The 23,943-nt window shown below is 37.9% G+C and overlaps 1 long non-coding RNA gene across 1 annotated transcript in view; it reads right to left on the reverse strand.

Annotated features, from left to right (window-relative positions):
* Positions 1 to 12,114: 12,114 nt before the first annotated feature.
* The window catches only part of LOC109501710, a 473,282-nt gene continuing 461,453 nt past the window's right edge, over positions 12,115 to 23,943 (reverse strand). The window contains exon 5 of the long non-coding RNA XR_006600951.1: positions 12,115 to 12,302. This is a non-coding gene — a long non-coding RNA (uncharacterized LOC109501710). The remainder of the gene's footprint in view (positions 12,303 to 23,943) is intronic.

Below are 23,943 nucleotides of genomic sequence, written 5' to 3' on the forward strand. Positions count from 1 at the left end.
TCAGGAACTACGAGATCATGACCTGAGCTGAAATCAAGAATTGGTTGCTTAACCAATTGAGCTACCCAAGCATCCCAATAATGGAACTTATTGTGTTATGAAAAGGAAGGGGGAGGCATTCAATAGTCTCACAATGAAATCTTAGTTTTTAGTGTGCCTATATGTCTGGGCTGTGACCTTCACATCTGTCCCCTGGTATAGCCTCATCCCCCACCAACCCCAAACTTGCTTTGGTACAACATGAAGGCTGGACAAGCTGGAGCGGTAGGAACCCCCTCCCCCCAACTGGGATAAGGCTCCCGTCAAGCCTTTTCCCTGAAATAGATCTTTGTTACAGGGAACATTCCAGGTATATTACATAGTATTTACTCATCTTCTCCCATTCCAAAGCCACAAGAAGATCTTCCTCAGATCTTCAGCTTGAGAACCTGGTAGAGTTTCCAGAGGCAAAAATCCTGAAAATGTAAGGTCACCTTAACATTGAAGACCAAGAAGTTTCTCATTGCCATGGTAGTACACATTCAGCCTTCAGTGACTGCTCAAAAGTGCCACTTATGTGTTTGTGTCAGTTTATGGCTACAGTGGCTTCTGCTCCACTTAAGCACATTCCGGCTGTGACTCTGAATTCACCTGTTTACCCAGATTTCAGTATAGTATTTTGCCCTGAAACCTCCATTTTCTTATGAGTCCAAGAAGGTCACTGATGCTCAGTTTGTTCAGCTTTTTCTTACTGTAACAGGAGTTACTTCCAAGATTCTTATACATTGTTGCTGAAACTGGAAATGTCTTAGTTCTTTTAAGTCAGTGAGCTTTATCCTTCTTTCTGGCTTCCAAAGTTCTGTTGCCACAGTCTTATTTTCTCTTTTTACCATCCTTTTTGACATATTTTTTAAGACTTTTTGAGGTGCCTGGGTGGTTCAGTCAGTTGAGCATCTGACTTTGGCTCAGGTCATGATCTCGCAGTTCAAGCCTTACACTGGGCTCGCTGCTGTCAGCACAAAGCCTGCTTCAGATCCTCTGTCCTCCTTTCTCTCTCCCCCTCCCCCACTTGCACAAGCACGTGCACATGCGCGCTCTGTCTCTCAAAAATAAACATTTTTTAAAAAAGTCTCTTTTTATTGATAATGGAATTTGGTAAAGAAATAGAAGTTGATGAAATTGTTCAACTTTCCACCAGCTATTTAAACTTTACCATTATATTCCCTTAGAACTCTATAAGACATAATTTCCTCAGCTAGGTTAATATCTATGTTGGTTCCTAGAATTGTTTTTCTTTGTTCATTTTTCTTTTTTATCTGCAAGGTCAAAACAGTTCTTGGTAAACAGTAGGCACTTCAAGAATGTTTGCTAAATAAATGGATGGATGAATGAGTGATTGCATAGGTGAATGGTCACCTAGTTTATTGGAGTTGTAGTTATGCCAGGAACAGTCCTCTCTTCAAACCACAGCATCAATGGCCTACTTGTGCTAGAAGTTCTTTTGGAGTTTTCAGATGTCAGTCTGGAAGCCTTTACACATTTCTGGATTGTTGATTATTTAAGTTGAATTACTCTGGATGAAATGACAGAGAAGCCAATATCACCTAACATTCCAGTAAAAATTTGCATGAACTTAAACAAAACTGAAGACTGTTAAAACTGGAAGGACTCACATATTTGTCTTGGTATGATTTTCCTTGTGATGTCTTGAGGAAAAAAAAAGTCTTTATTATTAAGTCCTTTCCCGTATCACGATTATATCTGCATCCTTTTAAAAGATGCATCCTTTTCCTGAAGAATTTCCATGTATCATTTGTTAATCTAATCCTGGCACACAAATACTTCTTAATAAATAATATTTTCAAATTGATTAAATGAATGAATGAATGGGCTTAACCCACACATTTGGTTGAGAGATGTGTGTTTACTATGGAGTAAACTAATCTCTTGCTCTAGAGCAGGAGTCAGAAAACTTTTTCTAAGAAAAAGTCCAGGTATTAATTTTTTTTGATGTCTTGGCCATAAGTCTCTTTTGTAACTATTTAGCTCTGTCATTGTAGAGCAAAAGGCAGCTATAGACATTAAGTAAATAAGTGTGCATGCTGGTGTCTCAATAGCCTTTATTTACAAAACACTGCACTACTGTCTGGACATTTGCTCTGCTCTCTATAATTTTCGATTCCTCTTTTTACTGAACATTCCCTCTGGGATGTCCCATAGGCATTTTACATGAGATATATATATATATAAATATATATAGCCAGATTTTCATTTATTTTTTATATGTCTGGCCTTTGTAGGCATTAAAATTTGGCATTCCCAGTGTAAATGATATAGTGCTGTCCAGTAGAATTTTCCACAATGATAAAAATGATCAATATCTGTACTGTCCCAAATAGCAGCCACTAGACATAGAGGCAATTAAGCACTTGAAATGTGGCTGAGGTGATGGTGCAATTTAATCCTAATTATATTTAATTTTAATTTATTGAAGTTAAATTTAAACAACCACATATGGGGGCACCTGGGTGGCTCAGTCGGTTAAGCATCTGACTTTGGCTCAGGTCATGATCTCACGGTCCGTGAGTTCGAGCCCTGCGTCAGGCTCTGTGCTGACTGCTCAGAGCCTGGAGCCTGTTTCAGATTCTGTGTCTCCTTCTCTCTCTGACCCTCCCCCATTCATGCTGTCTCTCTCTCTCTGTCTCAAAAATAAATAAACGTTAAAAAAATAATAAAAATAAACAACCACATATGGCTGTGGCTATCTTCTTGAACAATACAGAAACAAATCTCACTACTTCAAATACAAGATCAATGGCAGGTTCTTGCTAGGTCTCCAGCCTCATCTTTTAATGTGTGTTTCCATGACCTATCTGAAAATCAACCATAGTGAATAGCCTAGAGGACCCCAAATGCATCATATTGTTTCATACCCCCTGGCTCATTGCTCATGCTTTGTTTTCTCTTCTGTGAATTAGTGAAATTTACTTAAGTTTCAATATTCATTTAAAATATAACTTCTCAGGGACCTGTGTGGCTCAGTGGCTTAAGTGTTTTAACTCTTGATTTCAGTTCAGGTCATGATTTTACTGTTATGAGATTGAGCTCTAAGTCAGTCTCCACGCTGGACACTCTCTCTCTATCTCCCTCTCCAGAAAAAAAAAAAAACAAAAAAAAAACAAAAAACAGAAACAAAAAAAAAACACCACCACCAAAAAAAAACCATACATAAAATATAAATTCTGTTTCAAGTGTAACTTGATCTGTGCCATTGTCTTGATTCTTAGAAGTTATTAATTCATTTTTGCCATTCACAATGTCATGTATGTAGGACAGACTTTTCTCAAATCAACTATAACATTTGTGTTTGTTTGTTTATATGTCTTTCTCCCCTTACAACACAGTGCATTTAGTATATTTTTTGAGGATAAAAATGTTGCACTATTATCTTTAAAAAAAATTTTTTTTAACATTTATTTATTTTTGAGAGAGCGAGAGAGAGAGAGAGAGAGAGTGGGGAAAGGGCATTGAGAGGGAGACAGAGGATCCAAAGCAGGCTCCGTGCTGTGAGCACAGAGCCTGATGTGAGGCCCAAACTCATGAACTGCAAGATCATGACCTGAGCCAAAATTAAGAGTCAGCAGCTTAACTGACTGAGCCACCTAGGCTCCCTTGCCCTATTATCTTTAGGGCAGTGGGTACCCCTATAGATGCTAAATAAATGTTGAATGAATGAATGAATGAATGAATAGAAATTTGGGACTGTGATACAAATCAATTTAAAAACTGGAGGGGCGCCTGGGTGGCTCAGTCGGTTAAGCCTCCGACTTCAGCTCAGGTCACGATCTCACAGTATGTGAGTTCGAGCCCCGCATTGGGCTCTGGGCTGATGGCACAGAGCCTGGAGCCTGCTTCCGATTCTGTGTCTCACTGTCTCTCTGCCCCTCCCCGGTTCATGCTCTGTGTCTGTCTCAAAAACAAATAAACGTTAAAAAAAAAAACTGGATAAATGATCTTATATATATGTATTCTCAAAAAATAATCCTCCACTAAAGAAGACCATATTATCAGTCTCTTAAAAGTTTGGTAGAAACCAGTATCTCCTTCATTTTCACTTTTAGTATTAAGATATATAAAAATAAGATTTGAAATCAGCTGTGTCTTTTTTATCTTTAAAAAAATTTTTTAAATATTTATTTATTTTTGAGAGCACAATTTGGGGAGGGTCAGAGAGAGGGGGACAGAGGATCCAAATCGGGCTTTGTACTGAGAGCACTGAGCCCAATGTGAAGCTTGAACTCAGGAACCTCGAGATCATGACTGGAGCTAAAGTCGAATGTTCAACTGACCAAGCCACCCAGGTACCCCAAATCAGTTGTGTCTTTAAAGAAGTATGATCATAATTTCATTTAAATTCCATCAATGTATCTCTGAAATTATATGTACAAGATTATTTGGAGGTAGTGGTGAAGTCAAAATTTGAAAAGCTGTGAAAGTCAAAGGGAGCGCTAAGTGGTCCTACCCTACAGCTCGTCGCGATGATGGGCTTTAATGTTCATATATGAAAGTGTATATGAATCAATGTGTGTGTATATATATATGTGCACATATACATATGAATATATGAATATATATTCATGCACACTTACAGTTTGAAACTTTACAAGTTTTCAGTGAGAAAACGTAAGAATTGATGTGTTAAGATATTTTATAATACTGTTTTGAACATTATACAGATGTTCTTGAAACTGTTAATTCAACATTTCCAAATTTCTTATCAATTGATTGCCTTCGTTTCTTACTGCTTCATTTTGTAAGTAATTATGGGCCTAGTTGTTCTCTAAAAGAAATACATTTCCTCAGAATGTTTGTATGGATATGGGGCTATGAATCAGAGAGACACATATTTTATGTATATGGAGGGATGCATTCATGTTTTCACTTGCAATTAAATTATACCCTGAAGATAACAGTAAATATTACTCCAGCAGCTTTTTGTTTTTTAACATACAAACACAAATTTCCGTGATCTATATACTGTGGATGAAGAAGATGAGAATTCAAAAGTTATTTTTATTCTTAAGAAAAAGAACATTAGCTCTTAAGAAAAAGAGCATCAGAAAGTATTTCATTTGCTTTATGAGAATTTCCGTCCGTGAACAAAAGAAATTGCTGTAGCCATAAAGCAGCTCAGCCAGATACTGTTCTAGCAATTAGTTTCTTGAAGGCCTCATTATTCTCACATTCATGCAAATAAAGCAGAATCTGTTGACAGCTACATGTTCAATGTGATATGGTTAATATTACCGAGTGTAATGTTCCTTAACCACTCAAATTATTTCATCTGGTCTCATATCTGTTTTCCTACACTCTTCTCGGCACCACAAATATACGTCCATTGGTTTTACATGGTTAAAAGGGGAAAGTTTCTGTGTTTAAGCATATATTCTCTAGGTAAACTCTTAACCAAGAAAGGCAGTTCATAGCAGTGTGCTGCTGCTGTAACAAAACCCTAAAATAGTGGCTCTTGGACTTGGGACTGGATAGTGAAAGGCAAGAAAACAGGTTGCAAAAAAATTCAAAAATGGAAAGGAAAAGAGGATGTTGGCAAAATAGACCCCGTGTCACCTACCCACAGTAAAAATGTACGGCTCCAACTAAAAAGATAGTGAATTCACCCAATTAACTTGTACTTTGAGGCAAGATGGCTTCTAGGCAAAATGTTGAGACTTGAGCTAATTGCTTTTAGCAGCACAAGTTACTACAAGAAAGAATGTCTTTTGTGTTCGTCAGACTTGTTTATGAATCATGGCTTCACTGCTTCATAGCTTGCAAACTATGGGCAAGATTCCCTTCCTGAGATTTTGTTTGTAAAATCGTGCTTAAGATAAGGATCATAATCACCCCGACCTCAAGAGAGTTACTGTGGGCTTTCTCCTGTCATTAAGATATGCAGCGTGCTTGTCAAAGCTCCTGAACACCTAACTCATCAACAGAGCCCCAAACACCATAATGTATTAAATGAATGACTGTCTTTCAAAATGATCGCAGATGGTCTTTACACCGAAACAAAATAGACGAGCTTATTAAACCCCATCACGATCTCTATCTAGTAGAATGAAAGCTCCGTGCGGGCAGGAACTTTGTCTGTCTTGTGTATTGCTCTGTCCCAGCCTTAAAACAATGCACATAGTAGACATTCAATAAATATATGTACGCTAGGTACATGATCAGGGAAAATCCCAACTTCCAGATGAGAGAGAGAAGGCACTGGCAAGACCCTCTTTTTGTTTGAAACCTGCTGGTTGTAAATGCACGTACCTATATTTGGAGTTAGTGGCAGAGGTTGTGTCCACTGAAAGGGCACACACCTTTTCTACAAGGGTTGCTACTGCTCACTTCCAACAGTCTGGTGGAAAAATCAGAATTTTTATGTGGAATTTACCACATTTGAATGTTTGCCTGCATTTCTTTGGGAATACTTTCCAGACAACATGAAACACGAATGGTAGGAACATAACACTCCACAATCTACCCATTTTCAACCTTTGAACTTTCCTTTGACTACTGCTTTGTATTACAATCATCATCATACCTTCAACATGGTCAGCATACTGCAAGTGACTTATAGTCTGACTCTGTAAAAATCAGGGAACTCCTACGGTCGTTATGATCATCTGGTGAAATAATGAGTCCCCAGAGGAAAAAGATTTTTCTAAATGATAAAGAGCCCCACAAGAGTGACTGATTATTTGTATTAGTCCACAGCCCTTACGGTACATAAAGTTTCATCAAAGATCCTGACACTTACCTGAGCAATTACTGTGGTGTTTGTGTTGTTTCTCATTTGCATCATCACCTGCCGTCTACCCATCCTTTCAATGGGCTATCGGCTAAGGAGCCCATAGCAACTGCTCTTTGCCAAAGAAGAGGAGAGTACTTTTTAAAAAGTCCTTTCAGAAGTCAAAGCAAAGAGATGACTTCCTGAGGGTCTACTTTGTACGAGGCTCCTGGGCACCTATGGGCAGTGCAGGTGCTGTCTCCGAGTACATACCCCTGGGTGTGAGTGAGGGCTTAAATCCAGCCTTTGATCTACTAGCGTTTGTCTAAAGGTGGCCCTTCTTCTAACTCACTTGCCTAAAATGAACACCTGATTGCCCATCAACTTGTCCTTCACCAAGCCTTGTGCTAGTGCTGAAAGATATACTTTTCTCGTGCCCATAAAGGCAACTCATTGCCCCATCAAAAAATAAAAGGCTGGGCTTTTCAGGTACGCCGAGATAAAATTGAGGATACGCCCTCATTATTAAAATGAAAGAAAATCTTATTCTGGGACAAGTAACCCTTGGCATTCGTCATTTGTTTGAATTAGTTAATCTGTAAAAGCTTTCAGAATGATGCAGGAGAGAAGGGTGTTCTCTGATAGAGGACAATAAAAGGTATAGAGGGTTTGTTGCCAATAGGCTCATTAATTAGTTAAAAGAAAACAAACTTTACCTGTATGAACAAATAGAGGGAAATCTGTAAATTGAGGATTTTATTTTTTTTTTATTAAAAAACTGGTTTTTTTTAATTTGAGAGAGAGAAAGAATGCAAGCAGGGGAAGGGCAGAGAGAGAGGGAGAGACAGAATCTCAAGCAGGCTCTTGATTTCAAGAGTCAGTTGCTTAACTGACTGAGCCACCAAGGCGCTCCTAATTTGAGGATTTTGAAAACATAAAATTCATGTTAAAAGACCTAGAAATAGCATGCGCCTGATCTGAAGTGAGGCTTTCCTGGAGTCAGGAGAACATCTATGTTCAAACTTCACTTCTTCAGAAATAACTGTGAAATTGTGAAAACAACATCTATTTATTAATACCACCTTTATTTACACTGTATGTGTTTTTCCTGGATGATGACTCAAAAATTTTCAAGCCATTCTGAATGAATACATAAGAAAATATTTATCACTAATCACATGCACTCACTTCAGGGAATTTCCACTTCATCGGAGCTGTTCCAGATGTGTTTCGTAAGTCGCTTCTCCTGGAAACGTTGGTAGAGAAAGTGAACTCAGATCCTGAAGTCATCATTTCAAAACTCCGTGTTTGTCTGAGAGCAGAGGTAGTGGTCTTAGGGAGCAGAAGCCCTTTGAAATTCTTTTCCTAATTTTTAGCCTCCAGACACCAAGGAGAGGCAAAGGTGGTCAGGGATGGGTCAGTGAGCAAATAAAATGTGTCCCGAGGATCCAGAATTCTGGGTCAAAGCATAGCTAGACATTTCCACAAACTCGTTCTTAAGAAGCAATGAAAACATATAGCCCAGATGAACATCTTTTTTTTTTAATTTTTTTTTTAACGTTTATTTATTTTTGAGACAGAGAGAGACAGAGCATGAACAGGGGAGGGGCAGAGAGAGAGGGAGACACAGAATCGGAAACAGGCTCCAGGCTCTGAGCTGTCAGCACAGAGCCCGACGCGGGGCTCAAACTCACGGACCGCGAGATCATGACCTGAGCCGAAGTCAGACGCTTAACCAACCGAGCCACCCAGGCGCCCCAGCCCAGATGAACATCTTAAGCATATATTGCTATAAGCCGCTATGAAGGGACCAAGAGGTGAAAACATTATTTTACAATTTCCTAATGCTATCCTACTCGAAGCCCATGTCGTGTCAAGTTTCCTGGGTGGCGTTGGTTCCCTTTCCAGATGGAACCCAAATAAAATATCCGATTTCTACTCAATGTAATGAACATAAGGCAGCTCCATTTCAGGAGGGTAACACGCTCTAAAGGTCATAACTAACCTAAACTATTAATAGCCATTTTCACTAGTTTCTAAAATAGAACACGCTAGTCTTACCGTTGAATTTTTTCACAAAATGTTTTGGTTTAGGGCTAGATTAAAAGGCACAGTTAAATAGACACGATACATTGTTTTGGAGCTTTATGCTTTGGAGTAATCTGTATTTTTGTAACCAGCTTTTACTGAGAGAGCCACAGAATGACAGTGTGGCTTAAAACTGCCTATGAAGCACAATGTCTCATGAAAAAGAATGCCATAGAAATGCTCTTTCGTTGCCATTTTATTCAGCTTCTGTGGACATGGCGCTGAGGTAAGAGGGTTCAATCTTTCATACTCCTTTCCCCAAAGTCTCTTCTATTATGTTCCTCAAAGTCTATTAGTGGCAAATAACCCCTCTTCATCAAATCGTCTTTCTTGCCAGTCCTGCACGACATCTGGAATCCACGCCACCTCACCTTCTAACCCAGCCCTTAGAACTCAGCCTTCGATGGAGTCAGAGTCCATCTGGGAACAGGTGTGGCATGGGGTAGACACGCTTGCCTTTGCAGTTTGTATTTGTTCCTATTGCTGCTGTAACAAATTACCAGAAATTGAGTAATTCGAAACACAAATTTATTAGGTCGCAATTTGGGAGGTCAGAACTCTGAAATAGTCTCATGTCTACAATGAGGATGTCGGCAGGGCTACATTCCTTTCTTGAGTCCTGAGAGTAGAACCTGTGTTCTTGCTGTTTCCAGCTTCTACGGGCTACCCTCACTCCTTGGCTCATGGCCCCCTTTCCATCCTCAAAGCCAATAATGGCTGATACAGTCTTTCTCACAGTGCATCACTCTGACTCTTGTCTCCCTCCTCCATATTCAAGACCGTTGCGGTTACATTGGACCACCTAGATAATTCAGGATACCCTATTTTAAGGTCAGTTAATGAGCAAGCCTAATTCCATCTGCTATCTTAATTTCCCTTTGTCGTGTACCAGAACATATTCACAGGTTGCAGGCATTAGGATGTGGGCATCTTTGGGGCAGGGGGCATTCTTCCACCTACTGCAGGGTCTGACTCAGATCTGAATCCTTGCTTCTCTGTTACTTGAACATGTCACATCATTTCCTGGAGACTTCGTTTCTTATGTAGCAAAATTAGAATATTTGTGCCTTGTGGCAGTGATAACTATTATTTATTAAAGATTATGCATCTGGCATTGTGCTCAACTAGATGGAATTAAGTGATTTGAAGTTTAAAAGCACTGGGGAGTGCTTTGCTATTCACTCTATTTCCTTCCATTATTATCCCAGAGACGTGTGTGGTAGTAATCATGGTAAGTGGGATTGCCCTCAGTAGACTTCAAATTCTCCTTGAGTGGGTTATCCTGATGTCTAAAGTGGGGATGGGAGTGGAAATAAAGAACAGAGTGCTTCCCAGACCATCTGGCCATCGACCTAGGCCACATCTTCTAATGTAGGTTTTATTGACAATAAAGTTGACATATTCATTCTATCGCTTTATCTCCCATGTACAAGATGAGTTTTATTTGTGACCCCCTAAAATTGAATATCCCTTCTATATAGAGATTCTGGATCCACTCACACCTCCATCTGACACTCAAACACAGATCTGACACCAAAAGCCTTTTTCCTAACTATTAATCACCTTTGCCTAACATGCTACAATTATTTTAAGGTTTAAATAATTTTATGAGCCAATATCTCATGCATAATAGATTTTCAATAACTGTGAAACCTCTCTCAGTGCCCAATAAGTAGGAGAATCAAGTAAACAAGAGATTTTTAAGTAAACTAGAACATTTTAAATATTGCAAAAGGTAATTGTTGCATTAATCAACTCTTTTTAAAAACTTCTTTAATGTTTATTTATTTTTGAGGCCGGGGGGGAGAGAGGGAGAATGTGAGAGGGGAAGGGGTAGAGACAGAGGGAGACACACAGTCCAAAGCAAGCTTCAGGCTCTAAGCTGTCAGCACAGAGCCCAACACAGGGCTCGAACCCATGAACCACGAGATCATGACCTGAGCCGAAGTCGGCCGCTTAACCTACTGGGCCACCCAGATGCCTTTACATTAATCAACTCTTAATGTGTAAGGAAAATAATTTTTACCTGAATGGTTGGTTTGTTCATTCACTTACAGGTCCTTCATTCACACATTCAATTAGTTTTTACTTCTCAGAGAAAATATAAAGTACATGAGGAAGGCCAAATTTTTTTTTCACAGCATTCATGTTTTTAAATGAATGATATAGAACAATAGAATCCAACTGTGTCCCTGTAACTCTCAGACCTAACATTTCCTTTTTTTTTCTGATATAGAATAACATAACCAAAGAAGATGAACCACATTGAACTTAAAATAAATAGTACCAATTCAATTTATAGGCATAATTTTTGCTTTCATTGCACCAACAGGAATTCATCCGTATAGCTTCTGACATCAACAAACATAGGCATAATTTTTACAGAGAGTGTCTGAATATCAGATCTCCTCCAGTAGTAAGTAAGCAAAGTTAAGGCAAAATTTCATTTGATTAAAAAAATTGTGGACAATGTACTCTCCAATGCTATTAGGCTTTACTGTAAAAGCTAACTACTAACACTTACTAACCAACTAATGACAGATTTTCTCTGTCGTAACTGGTGATAAGTTTTACAGATCAGTAGATATTTCTCAGGACATCAAATACAGGATGAGATCAGTCTGCTCCTATGAGATCGGTCTGCACAGCTCTTAGTGTTTTTGAGGAAAAACAGTGACAGATGTTGTAGCATTCACTTTTGTTGTTGGGCAGATTTATATAGGCGTTGCACTACCACGTAGCTAATGTTAAAACCAGAATTGCCACATGTAAAAATATACACTGTTGGTTTAAGAAGTTTGAATACCTGCTGTATCATCTTATGCTGTAACAGTCAAGTAGAATGTGGAAATTTTACCCCTTTGGAAAAACGATTGGGAAAGCCAGTGCTAGTTGGATTTTTTTCAACTGTAAGTTTTTTAAGCCTTTTCATGCGCAGACTTTTTTCTTTGCTCTAAGGTGTGATGATTTGCAATATAGGATCGCGTAATAATTAAGAAACTAAGCTCCACAGTCAGAAAATCAGAGCTTGAATCATTCACTCACTTAAGATGCATGACCTTGGGGAAGTCATTCAATTTCTCTAATACTTATCTGCAAATAATATTTATCTTTAGATAATACATGTCAGCCTCAGATGATTATTATGAGCTTCTATAGGTCATTTTCACTTCCTCACACAATATTTAGCGTATCATAATACTTAGTAGCTATTATTATTACTTTACATTAGTTAGGGTTCGAGCAGAAACAGCACATTCAAAGTATTGAATTGAAAAAATTTTAATGAAGATGTGTGGTCAGGCTGTAAAGAAACTAGGCAGAATGGCTGATCATCCAGGAGGCAACAATTATTATAAACAATGACCATCCCTTGAGAGAAGGGGGAAGGGACTGGTATTACCAAAATGCAGGGAAATCTGTAGCCTTGAGGGGCTGAAGTCACTGGATAAGGCTGCAAGAAAGAGAAACACAGTCACTGACGCAATTACAGGTGATGAGGAAGTGGGTGAGGAGAATCAATTCTGCCGCCCTGCCTTGCAAATGACTCGTTTGTCAGACCCAGTGGAAGCCAGAGACCAAAAAAGCACTGTCATGAAGTCCAGGGAGGTCAGTCCCCTGGGGCACAGGTCAGGACAGAGATGGGATATAGAGTATAGCCAGCATGGCATGAAAGTTGACTTCCCCTGGAGGTCCCATACCTCCTCCTGCATGAATTGTGACAATCTGGGTCTGCTTGCCAAGTGCCAGCTCTGTCCTGCCCAGGATAGTGCTGTGGCATCTGTCCAGCCAGCCCCATTGCCCTGACACCAGTTCTCTCTCTCAGTCATGTGGCATTCTTTAAAATCAAGTGTCCTGGGGCACTTGGGTGGCTCCGTCAGTTAAGCGTCCAACTCTTAATTTCAGCTAAGGTCACGATCTCACGATTGGTGGGATTGAGCCCTGTGTCAGGCTCTGCACTGACAGTACGGAGTCTGCTTGGGATTCTTCCTCTCTCTCTCTTTCCGCCTTTCTCATGCTTGCTCTCGCTCTTTCAAAATAAATAAATAAACATTTAAAAAGATGCATTCTTTTAAAAGCATGTTAAATGAAATATATTTAATATTTTTTCGGTCTCACTTTTACTGCAAGTTTTTTTTAACTATGATCATATTTGCATACTAATTATTTTTCACTGAGACCTAGTTGGTTTTATAGTTCTTTGCTAGCTTAATAAAGAATAATAGTGTTTCAAATAATTTGACCGATATAGTTAATTCAGCTACGCTGTTAGTATAACTTTAAAAAAAAAACTGTTCACTCTCATCATAGAAGAAGAATGATATAATATACCAGATGGAAATCCACTTACTCCTTACGGGTCAGGAATGCAAATAAAATAGCTATGTAATAATATGGTCCAGCTGCACTTTTGGCTTTAACAGAGGCCCCAGTTGTGATGTGGCATCTGAAAGATTTTTCACAACATATTTTTCCAGCTGAAATTTGTCATGTCCAGATACAGGATCTGCCAAATTACAAAAATTTGACAGATGCTAGATTTAAAAAAAAAAAAAAAAAAAGCATTTCTACAAGTTAGGAATTGTTCAGTAACTACTGCCCTCCCCTCCCAAATGCAATCCAAAAACTGGAAGAAATATTATTCACTGAGTCTATAAAATAAGCATATCTACCCTGCTTTAAGAGTTTATTTTTATTTCTTTATATGAAACATTTCAAATGCTCCTGATAGAGGGTATCTGCATATATGAGTGTGTGTGTGTGCATGTGTATATCCATGCATGTAGGCATGTGTTTATGTGTGTGTGTTTTCAAAATATGGACCATTATTGGGAAAACCAAAACCACTTGAGAAATGTAGAATTTACATTTTTACCCTGTTCAAAAGACCTCATGCTGGGTGGGTTGTGTCATTGACTCCTTCATACTACTGAGTCAGTCAATTGATCTAGTGAAGAATGTCATAAACTTATGAGTGAAGTGAACTGAGTTCAAGTTCAGACTCCCTCAGTTGCATGCTTTGTGGGCATCACGACAGTCAAACATTCTGGCCTTGTTCTAAAATGAAGACATACGTAGATGAGAGAATCTCAAAGCGCTTCTGAATTCTGAAATGTATTGGAACTTATTATTTTTAGAATCCAATCATCTGTGACTTATGTTGCCCAAAAAATATCTTCTAAATAAGTATTTAAAAAATATATATTAGTGGGGTGCCTGGGTGGCTTAGTTGGTTAGGCGTCACACTCTTGGTTTTGCCTCAGGTCATGATCTCACAGTTTGTGTGTCAGGCTCTGCCCCTCCCCTGCTTGTGCTCTCTCTCTCTCTCTCTTTTTCTCTCTCTCTCTCTCTATTTCTCAATAAATAAATAAACATTTCAAATAAATAAATAAATAACAGTAAATGTTACTGTTTATTTTTAAAAATTTTTTAATGTTTATTTATTTTGAGAGAGAGAGAGAGCGAGAGAGAGTGAGAGAGAGAGAGAGAGAGAAAATGAGGGGGGGGGAGTGCAGAGAATGGGAGACACAGAATCCAAAACAGGCTCTAGGCTCTGAGCTGTCAGCACAGAACCTGAAGCAGGGGTTGAACTTACAAACCATGAGATCATGACCTGAGCCAAAGTTGGATGTTTAGCCAACTGAGCCACCCAAGAGCCCCTAGTAAATGTTACTTTTTAGAGCAGTTTTAGGTTTACGGAAATTTTGTATGGGAAGTACAGGGACTCCCTTCTCCGTTTCCCCTGTTATTAACATCTTGCATTAGTGTGTGCATTTGCTTCAACTGATGAACCAATGTGGACACATTAGCTAACCCCGTATTTTGCATTAGGGTGCACCCTTCATGTTGCAGAGTTTTGATAAATGTGTTACATTATGTATCCATCACTGCAGTATCACACAGAATAGTTTCAACAACCCTAAAAGTGCCCTGTGCTCCACCTATGCATCCTTGTTTCCTCCTCCTGAACATTGGGAAACCACTGACCTTTTTATTATCTCTATAGTTTCACCTTTCCCAGAATATCCTATGGTTAGAACCATAGAGAATATAGCCTTTTCAGATTGACTATTTTCTCATAGCAACATGTGTTTAAGATTCTTCTGCGTCTTTTTGTGGCTTGATAGCTTATTTATTTTATCATTGTACAATATCCCATTGTGTAAATATACTACTGTTTATTTATCCATTATCTTATTGAAAGACATTTGGTTGACTCCAATTTTTAGCAATGATGAATAAAGCTGCTATAAGCATTCGTGGGCAGGTTTTTGGGTGGCCATAAAATTTTAACTCATTTGGGTAAATACCTAAGAGCATGATTGCTGGATTGTATTGTTAAGACTATGTTTAACTTTGTAAGAGACTGCCAAACCCTCTCAGAAAGTGGCTGTATCATTTTGTATTCCCACTGGTAAAGAATGAGTTTCTGTAAACAAATGTTTTTATTTTAAGAAATATCTAGGGGCGCCTGGGTGGCGCAGTCGGTTAAGCGTCCGACTTCAGCCAGGTCACGATCTTGCGGTCCGTGAGTTCGAGCCCCGCGTCGGGCTCTGGGCTGATGGCTCAGAGCCTGGAGCCTGTTTCCGATTCTGTGTCTCCCTCTCTCTCTGCCCCTCCCCCGTTCATGCTCTGTCTCTCTCTGTCCCAAAAATAAAATAAACGTTGAAAAAAAATTTTAAAAAAAGAAATATCTAAATAAAGTCACTCAAAATAGCTACTCAGTATGAATAGTTTAACAAAAAAACAATTAGCTTATACTTTATATCATAGGAAATCTTGTTTATATAAGATAAAAAACATTTGGTATGTCCAATAGTGTTGTTTTACGGAATTAATCATCTGTTAAAATATGTAAGATATTCTATATACTTCAAACATTGTTTTCGCATAAAATACTTTAAGAACACTTTTTTTGCTACATATGATGATGTTTATTACATTTCATGTATATTTACATTACTGCACGCCATACAATTGATGAGTCCCCACTTCTGAGATAATCACAAGTCCCATTGATATTATGGAGTCTCAGTACTTGGTCTACACTTGAGGCAGACCGTTTCTGGTGATCACACATGTCTTAGTGAGATGCAGGCATACCCCATGTCATATTCCATTGGATACGAAATTAACTTTCAGTTCTCAAATCTAAACTTTGGAGCATGCTCTCCTTTTATAATACAGCCCCCGATTTCCTCTCTACTTTCATTATTCACCCTCCTGCTCGTATGCAAGATACAAAGAAATACTTGGTACAAGAATGTTTGTGTTAGGGGGTGCCCGGGTGGCTCAGTCAGTTAAGTGTCTGACTTTGGCTCAGGTCATGATCTCACAGCTCATGAGTTCAAGCCCCGGGTCAGGCTGTATGCTGACAGCTCAGAGCCTGGAGACCGCTTCCAGTTCTGTGTCTCTGTCTCTCTCTGCCCCTGCCCCACTTGTGCTCTGTCACTCTCTCTCCAAAATAAATAAATGACATTTTAAAAAATGTTTGTTTTAGTCTCCAAAGTCCAGAAACCAGCAGTATATAGTGAATTGAGACGTGGATCTTAGAGTCAAAGTGCTTGGTTGAGTTTCCAGACCTGCAACTTCATTGTTATTTGGAAATGAGCAATTCCTTTAACTTTTATTAGCCTCAATTTCCTCCTTTATTAAAAAAAAGTATTTACTTCATACAGTTGTTACAGGAGTTAAATAAGACAATATCTGAAAATATTTTAGTATCAGAGAGATGGCAAACAAGAAATTTTAGTGACTCTTATCATTAATGGCAGTGGGCTTGTTTTTTTTATTTTGGGGTTTTTGTTTGTTTGTTTTGTTTCTTAACTGACTGTTCTTGTTCTCTGTCTCACTTAATTTATAAAAGGTACTTCAGGGATCATCTCCAAGGAATATTTCTTGGCAACCTTCCACTGTCCCTCACGAGCAAGCTGAGTGTGTTCTCCTTGCTGGATGGAACCTTCTCTCGCCTATGCTAAAACTCATCAGTCTATATAATTAGTTACTTTTCTGTTTCTGTCACTAACATGAAAATCTCTTGATGCTACAGACTGTGTTCCTTCTTTGTTATTGCCAGAGCTGGGCGTGTAGTAGTTACATCACTTAGGAAATTTTTATTTTAAGTTTATTTATGTAATTTTGAGAGAGAGTGTGTGAGATAGCGTGAGTGGGGAAGGGGCAGAGAGAGAGGGAGAGAGGGAATTTCAAGGAGGCTCCGTGCTGTCAGCCCAGAGCCCAATGCGTGGGGCTCTATCTCATGAACCATAAGATCATGACCTGAGTCTACATCAAGAGTTGGATGCTTAACCAACTGAGCCTCCCAGGTGCCCCACTTAGGAATTTTTTAGTTGAAATAACAGAAACCTCAACTCAAGTAACTGCAGACCAGAAATTTGTCCTGGCCTTAAGTGAAATTTGATCGAATGTTCTCGATGACATCATGAAAGACTGTTCCTTTCCATGCCTCCTTGTTACTTTTCTTAGCGCTGTTTCTACTCATGGCTGCTTTCTCTTGGGGTTACAAGATGGTGCCAGGGTCTGCCAGTGGCTCCTATCTTCACAAGCACAGTGAGCAGAAGGGATAACATTGGTCTGAGGAACTTCTTGGGAGAATAAGAAAGTTTCATTTCCAGAAGTCCTCAAAAACATCTCCTCCCACCACATTGACCTGAATTAGATCATCTATACATCCTCGAAGGCTAAGAGCGTGGATTTGCCTATGGTCATTGGGGTCAAACCTACAGCTGAGTGTGCAGTTATCTTTCCCCTTTCATGTGGGCTGTACAGAGAAGGAGAAAACTAGAATAAAGCTAGCGTATTGTTACCAAGAAAAAGGAGGAATGAATGTGGTAAATGCAGGAATTACATCCACGATTTTCAAAGATGCAAAACTGGATACAAAAACATTGTGACCTTTGATGCTACAGTATCTATGAAAGGGGGTGGTACGCCCAAGTTTTTACCCCCATGTTTACCTCTTTGAAGTAAAATCCAAATTATGTGTATGGAAGCTAGACTTTGATATGTACATTATAGGTTGTATGGGCTGTTTGAATTTTAATACAAGCTTCATAAGCACCGGATCCTGGTTTATTTTGTGTATTGCTAAGTCCCCAAGTCATAGAACAGAGCCTGGCACATAGTAGACAACAATAAATATTGATTTAATTGATTAATCCAACGAATTGATATTTCCAATGTTTGAAGTCTGGCAATGGAAAAACCAAAAACATAGACACTGAGGTAAAAAAAGAAAAATTGCATGATTTCTTTCTAGATTATTATTATTTCTAGATTAAGTTGCCCAAAAGTTCTTTGCTAGAGACTAATTCACATGGCATTAGAAAAAAGGGATGGAATTAAGACCATGTGTTTCAAAGAACTTGTTCAAATCATGTGAGCAGCTGCATCATGGGGTGATTGATGAAAAAATTAGAAGCAGTGAGGGGAGGACCTTAGCCATGTAGGGTGGGGGAGAGCAGAGTTAACTCCTTCTAGGCTATGCCCTCCTACTGAATGAGGCATGAAAATCAAATTCACACCACAGAACTTCTCCCCTCAAAACTCTGCAATGATGCCCAGCCTTTCTATTTTACATATATATATATATATATATATATATATATATATATATATGCTCAACTTTAAAAGGTTTATGTGACTTTCAGAAACAAAGCCTCCCTCCACACCCAACCACCAATAACTTCTCTGACTTATCTTGTGATATTTTCTCCCTTACTCACTCCCCACCCACCACCGTAACTTCCTTGTTGTGGCTGAAATAAACCAGGCACTCTCTTGCCTTAAAAGCCTTTGCACTAGTATTTCTCTTTGCCTGAAAAACTCTTCCCTTGGACTGTACAATTCTGTTCAGTTACATCTCCATCAGGACTAACACAGCTGCCCTATTTAACACTGTATCCCATTCCTTCCTTCCACTGACACTAAATCTCCTTTCCCATGCTCTACCTTTATTATTTCCATAGCATTTATTACCTTCTTACATGCCACTTAATGTATTTTATCATTATTATTCATTTTTTATCACCTCATCAGAATGTAAACGCCATGAGGGGAGTGATTATGATTTTGTTCTCTGATTTATTCCAAGGCATAGTCCTAATACTTCCTGACCAAATAAATGATTGAATAACCTTAAGCTGTATTAAACATTTACTCAAGAAAAATAACCCAGAAGAGCTAATAGAGTGTCTGTCTTTATTTTCCAGCACACTATTATTTATCTAAGCCTTTTCTATGTTAGAAAACGTTCCTGCCAAACAAAATGGATTTAGAGGATATTTAGTACTGTGATTTTTTTCTGCATTTTAATGAAACCCAACTGTTAAATGAAACTAAACAATGTTATAATAGGCATAACAGTGGCTAGTTCATAGCCAGTTTGGGGTTCCTGAACATTTGCCCCAGGTCCAAGTGCATTAAAAACTTTTGAGCAGAAACTCAAATATATGCTTCCTTGTGTTATTGTGTGACCCGTCATAACTGAAACTTGAGTTTTTCCAGAACACTTCTCCACGTGAGAATTTTATCTTTGACCATAGAATGGCACATATCTTTACATGAAGAACAGAAATTTCTAAATATCATGATCCTACGTCTAAACTCTTTTTTAAAAGTGCTAGCCAATAAATAATCTCTATATGAAAGATAAGTTCTCCTTGGTATTGTTTTCCCCCCAGTTGAAGTCTTTCTCTCTAAATGTCATTAATTGATATCTGTTACCAGTAATACCCTCTTACTTGGAAAATAGTCCCCTGTTCTGATGGATGGTGACTATCCCAGTCTGTTCAGGTTGCTATAACAAAAATACCATAAACTGGGTGGCTTATAAACAACATTTATGTCTCATAGTTTTGGAGGCTGGGAAGTCCAAGATCATGACATCCGTGTGTTTGGTGTCTGTGAGAGCCATCTTCCTCATTGATGGCCACCTTCCCACTGTTACCTCACACGAAAGAAGGGATGAAGGATCTCTCTGGGGCTTTTTTTATGAGGGCTCTAATCCTATTCATGAGGGCTCCACCCTCATGAACTAATTACCCCCCAAAGGACCTACTTTCAAGTACATCACTGTGGGAGTTAGGATGTCAAAATATGCATTTTTAGGGGATGAGGGGACAAAAACACTCAATCTATAGTGGTGATTACTTGGCACTTTAAAAAATTAAGTTGATAGCAAAATTTAATGCAGTGATTTTTTGGCACTGTTTTGTTTTGCAGAGTTTAATTCCATGAAGATGTTAATTTTATTTTTGTTGTCTTTCTTTTTAAGAATTCTTCCTTAATTTATATCTGTTTACCATCTGAGGAGAAAGAATAATGGCTGAATCTCAAGTGTTGTAACTTTAAGCTGCTTACATAACTTGATTATCTTTAGACTGGGCCGTGTATTTTCCTTACATCAGGCTCTCTGACAGCCCTCTATGTTCCCTATGATATCCTCATCTCTCAGAAATCTCTCACCTGAATTCATCCAACCTCTGCTCTTCAAAATTAAAATATATTCATTATTCTATGACAGGCCCCTATTTAATACTTCCCCTCTTTAATCAATCAAAAATTTTCTTATTCCTTATATTATTTATCTATTCCTTTACTCAGTACTTGTAAAAAGTTAAAACTCATCAATATCACCATCCCCAATTGTCCTATTATATATTTGGAGATTTGGAGAAGAAAATGCATTTAACAGTAATTGTATACGTAATAACCATATAGTATAAAAATATTATCCAGTTCCATGGTATTTTATTCATATTTGTACACACACATATGTATACATACATTTAATCTTTTATTTATTCAAGATTTTTTAAAATAATTGAACACCTGGTTAGTGTCAGGGACTAGATACATGAAATATGTAAATATTTGTAAGGTGAAGCCACTATGTTTTGAATAATTTGTTATACAGCAATAAAGAACTAATTCACAGGAGCTCTACTTTAGACTATTGTGATAAATCTTGTCTCTTTTTTTTTTTTGGTACACCAGTGTTTTTTAGAGTTGACATCATGATAATGGTTGAATACCTATGGTTAGAACTAGTCTATTCCTAGTGCTATTTTTCTTTTTAAGTTGGTTATAATTTTGCCTTTGTGGTGAAAGTAGATTACAGCCAAGTGTCTATTTAGAAAGAGAAAGGTCATGGAAGATACAGGGTGCATTCAGTGAACTACACTGACCTAACATATACTACTACAGCCTAGTGAGTAAAATGAGATTGGTAGGAAATTAAAAGACATTTGGTTATATATGCCCCAAGTTGTGAGTTACAGAGATACTCAGAAGCTCCCCCAGGGTTGTACTTAGACTTAGACCCAGATTTTCTGCTTCAAGGAGTGCATTGTGCTAATCTTAACTTTTGTCTTTGAAAATTTCTATACAAAATTTTGAAAACAAGTAGAAAGAGTTCATTTGTCCTCTAGTTTGTTATTATAATTTATAATATATTACATACATATAACCTATAACATATGTAATATAATTTATACTAACCAAGTATTGCATAATTTTTGAGGACAGTAAGTACAGACCACAAAATATTTGCCAGGTTAAAATACCCACCCCTAATCATTCTAACAAGCGGAAGCTAGAAGCTACTCTAGAAAAAAAAAGCATACTATAGAACTACCATTTCTGCTGTGGTAGAAAGTTGTTAGTTTTTGTTTGTTTGTTTGTTTGTTTGTTTGTTTTATACTGACTGGATTTCAGTACTGTTAGTAAAGTACCATTTTTATGAAGTCCAAAATGTGAACATTTGTGACATCACATGTATCATATTGGTTCATCTTATACCCAACCTGGTAAAACTTCACCCAACAGAACTCAATTAGATGGAGCCCAACAGTAACATCTTGTCCAATTATCTGGGCAAGAATAGAAAGAGCACAAAGTAATAGAGAAGATGTCGTGATTGAAAAACTAAATTCTAGGCTATGTCTTGTGATTTCTACAGATTCCAAACAACCTCTTAGAAAAACTTACAAGAACTTATTGCAAGTTAGATGTTCTAAGATACATAAAGATACTACATCTCTAAAGGAAGATTGGACCATTATACTAAATGCACTCAGTCTACAAGATATGTTACCACATTTCGAAAGTTGCTAGAACAAGGATAAAAATAAAAGAAAGGCTTATTTTGTACGTTTTCACTAACTGGAAAGTTCAGTAAACAGAACTGATCATTCTCTTCCAGTTAGGGTTATTAATGAGCTTCAGAATAGTAATACTGAAGAATAAAATATATGACTCGAAAAAAACCCAAAATGCAGCGCTGAGTGCTGATAATAGTCACAGAATTTTCCTCATATCTTATCTGATGTTTATGGCATAGAATAAAGGAATGGAAAATTTTCGCCAGCAACTCTGAAAACAGTGGATTGCTAATCTGTCTGTTTCCCAGAATCAGGACTGTTCTTGTGATTTCAAACACTGCAATCCGTATTATTTTAATTACTCATTTTTAAGCGTATGGCGTGTCACAAAACTTGTGGCTGTAACTTGGAAGATTTATTTTTTCCAGAGTTTACAAAATGAGGAAAAAAATATTATAGTAAGCCACAGAACTTTACTGACTTGGACTTTCCAGACTTCTTCAGAACCACAAACTGCCAGCCCTCTGTATGACATCTGAAATGATCCAAAGCTTGTTCACCCAGTACACATCCCTGAGTTCCCGGTTTGAGCAAACACAGACATTTGATGAGGAGCCAAACCCAGAGCAGCATGCCTGGGCTTTTTTGAACGCGGAATTGCCTCAAATTAAAATGAATGTATTCAAGAACCCCAGACCTGATAACGGTTCTTTCGCTCTTTGAGCTCTGTAACATTGAGGAGAACTGTTGTAGTCATTCACTCGTTCATTCGTTGGCTCACTCATTCATTTATCAAGTACTTACTGGTAAAAATCTAGGCCCCTGTCCCCCTGAGACTTATATTCTGGTGAGTATGACAGAGAATAAGTAGGTAAACAAATAAATAGACAAGATGATTTCAGTAACGTTAGATGAAAATGTGATCCTAGCCCCCTTCTTATTAGTTGTGTAAAGTTGATAATGTTTCCTAACCGTTACGATGTATTAATTTCTAAGATGGTAATCAAACCACAGTTTTCCTGGACTGTTTGTGACGATTAAATTAGATTATACCGTGAAGAACTTAGAAAATAGTATGTGCCTTATTTGCATGGAATGTATGCTAGGATGTCTCAGTCCTATTTATAAGGTAGAAAAAAATGGAAATAAACCAAATTTCCTCAGAGGAAAATGGAATGGATAAATAATATATATTATATTTGTATGGTATAATGTTGTCCAGCTATTAAAATACCAGGCTCTTAAAAAATAGACCTTAAAATATAACGTGAGTAAAAAATAGGTGGCAGAAAATATATGGTAGGGCGCCTGGGTGGCTCAGTCAGATAAGCGTTCCACTCTTGATTTCGGCTCAGGTCATGATCTCACGATGTGTGAGTTCGAGCCCCACGTTGGGCTCTGTGCTGACAGCATGGAGCCTGCTTGGTATCCTGTCTCTGCCTCTCTCTCTCTCTCAAAATAAATAAACTTTAAAAAATTAAAAAAAAAGAAAATATATGGTATAATGTTATTAACAATACAACATTCATGAACATACATGCATGTGGGCAGGAATATTTTTAAAAGAACAGAGAAAACACATATCAAATTCATGTTGATGAATGTACCCTGTGGGAAGGAAAGGACAATTTAAATAAGCATTTGATAGGGGAATTCAAAAAAAATCATGCACCTTTCTGTATATTTATTTTATTTAAAAATAAAGCACGTGATAAATTGAATTACAAACACTAAGAGGGAAAGTGCTAGGGAAGATAATATCCATGCATGGACAACTGAGATACTATATGAAAAAATGGTCACTTGAAAGGAAAGTTCTTTGTATATTTGTGGCCAGCGTTTTTACATGTCAGGTACTTTGACAGTTCATTTTCCCTTGCTTAGCCAAGTTTGGCGGAACAACTGTGTTATTGGTTTTCAGTTAGCTCCTGTTTTTGAGGTCAAATATATCTACTTAGGATAATCAAGTAGATT

The sequence above is a fragment of the Felis catus genome, chromosome B4 (assembly GCF_018350175.1).
Source record: "Felis catus isolate Fca126 chromosome B4, F.catus_Fca126_mat1.0, whole genome shotgun sequence".
Classification (NCBI taxonomy): Eukaryota; Metazoa; Chordata; class Mammalia; order Carnivora; family Felidae; genus Felis; species Felis catus.